This window comes from Cyanistes caeruleus, unplaced genomic scaffold (genome assembly GCF_971803275.1).
Source record: "Cyanistes caeruleus unplaced genomic scaffold, bCyaCae1.hap1.1 HAP1_SCAFFOLD_254, whole genome shotgun sequence".
Taxonomy (NCBI): Eukaryota; Metazoa; Chordata; class Aves; order Passeriformes; family Paridae; genus Cyanistes; species Cyanistes caeruleus.
Window position 1 is genome coordinate 42,501 of NW_028256032.1, and position 5,000 is coordinate 47,500.

A 5,000-nucleotide genomic window follows, 5' to 3' on the forward strand; every position below is an offset into this window, starting at 1 on the left:
AAACGAAGCGGGGACCCCGTTCGCAACCCAGCCCGCCGGGCCACGGTGGCTCGGTCCGCACCGGCCACGACAACTGAGGAAGGGCGAGGCGCCGCCGCCTCGCCCGCGCCATCTCTCTCTCTCTCGGCCCGGGGGCATTTTTCCCCGTCGCGTTCGGGTGTCCGCACGCGGGCGGGGCCGGCCACCGCGGCCGGCCGCCGCCCCTGAAACAAATTCCGCCCGCAAAAGCGCGGGTCCCCGGCTTAAGGCCGAGGAAGGGGGAACGAGGGCCACAACAACTCGGGGCGGGGGACACAACCCGGTCTTCGGGGACGGGCCGGGGGTGGGGTGGTAAAGCCTCGAACGAAGCTCGAGCAACGGTTAGACAGAGGCGCCCCCGGCCGACGTCTGCCCCCGGCTGCCGGGCCCACACCGTGGCCCACCGAGACCGCCAGCCGAAAAACAAAAAAAAAAAACTGCGCCCCGCCGAGGGGGGCCCCCCGGCTTAAGGCCGAGCACATAAGGGACGAGGCGCCGCCGCCTCGCCCGCCAGCCACCGGCATTCGCTTCCCCGCCCCAGGGCTGGGGCGGGGGGGAGGGAGGCGGGACTGGACCGGAATCGGCAGCAGCACGACCAGAGCGGGGGGGACCCGCCTGCGGCTTCTCTGCCTCCTCCACGCCCTTCCCTTCTCGCCTCGGCCGCCCGCGCGGCAACACTCTCTCTGGGCAAGCAGCACACGCTTCCTCGGCATCACGACAAGCTGGCCCCCCCCACCATCGGCACGATGGGTAGCACGGGGGAAGCGGGACGAGCCCCGCGACTCGGTCCCGCCGAGGCGGCAACACACTCCCTTCTCTCTCTGGGCAAGCAGCGGCAACGACGCCTCCTCGGCCTGGCAAACAAAGCTGCCCCACCGGCACGATGGGTAGCACGGGAAGCGGGACGAGCCCCGCGACTCGGTCCCGCCGAGGCGGCAACACACTCCCTTCTCTCTCTGGGCAAGCAGCGGCAACGACGCCTCCTCGGCCTGGCAAACAAAGCTGCCCCACCGGCACGATGGGTAGCACGGGAAGCGGGACGAGCCCCGCGACTCGGTCCCGCCGAGGCGGCACACTCTCGGTTTCTCTCTCGGGCCTCCCTTGCCGGCGGCTCTCCCCTTCGTTTCTCTCTGAGCTCAGCGCCGGCGACCGGCCGGGCGGCCGGCCCGTAGCTTCGCCTCCGGAGGACACAGGCACGGTAGCAGCCTGGGGGAGACGACCCGTTACCTCGCTCCCATAATACGGAGATACGTGTCCGAGGCCGCCGATGCCTGCAAGTGACCGTAGCGTACGTGACCGGGGCAAAGCGGCGGCGCTAGCCGCCTCCTAGCATGACGTAACTGGAGGCAGCTGAAAACAGCGACCCCTTGGTGAACTTCCAGAGCCGGCGCGGACACCAGGTCTACCTCGACCGCGGACACCACGTCTACCCCGACCGCGGACAGCAGGTCTACCCCGGCCTGGGACAACACGTCTACCCCGACCGCGGACAGCAGGTCTACCCCGACCGGGGGACAACACGTCTACCCCGACCGCGGACAGCAGGTCTACCCCGACGGGGGGACACCACGTCTACCCCGACCGCGGACAGCAGGTCTACCCCGGCCTGGGACAACACGTCTACCCCGACCGCGGACAGCAGGTCTACCCCGACCGGGGGGACAACACGTCTACCCCGACCGCGGACAGCAGGTCTACCCCGGCCTGGGACAACACGTCTACCCCGACCGCGGACAGCAGGTCTACCCCGACCGGGGGACACCACGTCTACCCCGACCGCGGACAGCAGGTCTACCCCGACCGGGGGACACCACGTCTACCCCGACCGCGGACAGCAGGTCTACCCCGACCGGGGGACACCACGTCTACCCCGACCGCGGACAGCAGGTCTACCCCGGCCTGGGACAACACGTCTACCCCGACCGCGGACAGCAGGTCTACCCCGGCCTGGGACAACACGTCTACCCCGACCGCGGACAGCAGGTCTACCCCGACCGGGGGACACCACGTCTACCCCGACCTGGGACAGCAGGTCTACCCCGGCCTGGGACAACACGTCTACCCCGACCTGGGACAGCAGGTCTACCCCGACCGCGGGACACCAGGTCTACCCCGACCGCGGACAGGAGGTCTACCCCGGCCTGGGACAACACGTCTACCCCGACCTGGGACAGCAGGGCTGCCCCGACCACGGGCAGCAGGTCTTCCCCGTCCGGGAGACAAGGGTACCCCGCTGAAATTTGCCTCGTGTCCCGCCACCGGGCCAGGCCTGTCAGGCGGCCCCGGCCCTGGGTGGACCCAACCTCCCGGGGCCGCCCGCCACCGGGGTAGTCCTGTCGGCCGCCTCCGCGCCGGCCGCCCCCTGCGGCTTCTGACGCCGTGCCCGGCGGCGGCGGTGGCGGCGGCGGCGGCGGCCTGCCCCGGAGGCGGGAGACCGACCTGTGCGCCCCTCGGCCGTCGGGTAGCTTCGGCGGCCCCGTCCCTCCCGATATTGCCGCTCCCTAGACCGAGGCGTATTTTTGACCGTTGCTTTATTTTGCTTTTTTTCACGCACGCAGGCACGCAGGCACACGCCCTCACCCACGGCCACACGCGCACCCACCCCTTCCCTTCTTCTTTCGTCTTTTTCCCGAAAGGACGGCTCTCGCGTCGGGGCGGAACACCAACGCTTCGCCGGGATCCGAAATTCTCGGCCCATCCCATTTCCGTTCCTGCGTGCGCGGCCGGACGCCTCCCAGCCGAGCCGACGGGCGGCTCGCGGCCCGCGCCCGGCCTGCCGACGCGCTCGACCGGCCGCGGGGCGTCCCCGCCACGCCTGCGGGGAGCAGAAGCGGCACCGGCCAGCCGGCGGGACCTGGGGGCGGACAGCGGGGGAAAGGAAGCGGGCGGGAGGGTGCGGTGGGACGCGGCGGGAAGAAAGACGCCGGCCCCCGGCGTGACTCGACTCGAATCGCCGGCAGAAGCGGCGAGCGGGCGGGCGGGCGGCCGGCTCTTCGGCGGTCCGCGGAGGTCTTTGGCCCCGGGCCCGCCTCCGGGGGCTCGCCGCCGAGGCGTGCGGGGCCCGGCACGGAACCGCCGCTCCCGCGGCGGCGCCTTTCCGGGCTTTTCCCCGCCCCCTGCTGGGCGGGCGATGCCGGCCCGGCGGCCCCGCCCTCCGACGTCACCCTGCCTCGGCACCTCCTTCCGGGCTTGCCCCGCCCGCCCCCCTGCTGGGCGACGGTTCGGGCCGCCGCCGTCGGCCCCTCCCCGCCCACGCCCCGGGCGGCTCCTCCTCAAGCGGCCGGCCGCTCGGCACCGCGACAACGCCTGCGGGGGCTGAGGAGCGGGCCGACGGGGCCGCCGGCGGCCTGAGCCTCGGCGCCCTCCCTTTCCGAGGAAGCTTTCTCGCCGGCGCTCTCTCGGAGGCTTTCGCGCCCACGGCGGCTTCCTTCCCGCTCGGCCCCCGGCCGGCCCCGCCGAAACCTGCAGGCGGACGGCGGCCCCGCCGATCGAGCCAGGCGGGCAGAAACCGAGGCGGCGGCGGGGCCGCCGTCTGCTCGCGCCCGGACGGGGGAGGGAGCGCCGCCGGCTTCTGAGGGCTCCCTCCTTTCCTCTCGGGGAGACACGAAGGCGGCGACGCGCTCAGGCCGAGAGGGGCGGGCCGCTCGACGCGTCCCGCGGCGGCCCGCCGGCCGACAGCGGCTCTCCCCCGGCGGCCGGCCGACGGCAGGTCTACCCCGGCGGCCGGCCGACGGCAGGTCTACCCCGGCGGCCGGCCGACGGCAGGTCTACCCCGGCGGCCGGCCGACGGCAGGTCTACCCCGGGTGCCGGACGACAGAAGGTCTACCCCGGCGGCCGACCGACGGCAGGTCTACCCCGCGGCCGGCCGACAGCAGGTCTACCCGGGCGGCCGGCCGACAGCAGGTCTACCCCGGGTGCCGGCAGACAGCAGGTCTACCCCGGCCGCCGGCCGACAGCAGGTCTACCCCGCGGCCGGCCGACAGCAGGTCTACCCCGCGGCCGGCCGACAGCAGGTCTACCCGGCTGCCGGCCGACAGCAGGTCTACCCAGGGTGCCGGCCGACAGCAGGTCTACCCCGGGTGCCGGCCGACAGCAGGTCTACCCCGCGGCCGGCCGACAGCAGGTCTACCCGGCTGCCGGCCGACAGCAGGTCTACCCCGCGGCCGGCCGACAGCAGGTCTACCCCGCGGCCGGCCGACAGCAGGTCTACCCGGGTGCCGGACGACAGCAGGTCTACCCCGCGGCCGGCCGACAGCAGGTCTACCCGGGTGCCGGCCGACAGCAGGTCTACCCCGCGGCCGGCCGACAGAAGGTCTACCCCGGCGGCCAACCGACAGCAGGTCTACCCAGGGTGCCGGCCGACAGCAGGTCTACCCCGGCGGCCGGCCGACAGCAGGTCTACCCCGCGGCCGGCCGACAGCAGGTCTACCCCGGCGGCCGGCCGACAGCAGGTCTACCCCGCGGCCGGCCGACAGCTGGTCTACCCAGGGTGCCGGCCGACAGCAGGTCTACCCCGCGGCCGGCCGACAGCAGGTCTACCCCGCGGCCGGCCGACAGCAGGTCTACCCCGCGGCCGGCCGACAGCAGGTCTACCCAGGGTGCCGGCCGACAGCAGGTCTACCCCGCGGCGGCCGGCCGACAGCAGGTCTACCCAGCGGCGGCCGGCCGACCGCAGGTCTACCCAGCGGCCGCCGGACGACAGCAGGTCTACCCCGCGGCCGGCCGACAGAAGGTCTACCCCGCGGCCGGCCGACAGCAGGTCTACCCCGGCCGCCGGCCGACAGCAGGTCTACCCCGCGGCCGGCCGACAGCTGGTCTACCCAGGGTGCCGGCCGACAGCAGGTCTACCCCGCGGCCGGCCGACAGCAGGTCTACCCGGGTGCCGGCCGACAGCAGGTCTACCCCGCGGCCGGCCGACAGCAGGTCTACCCAGGGTGCCGGCCGACAGCAGGTCTACCCCGCGGCGGCCGGCAGACAGCAG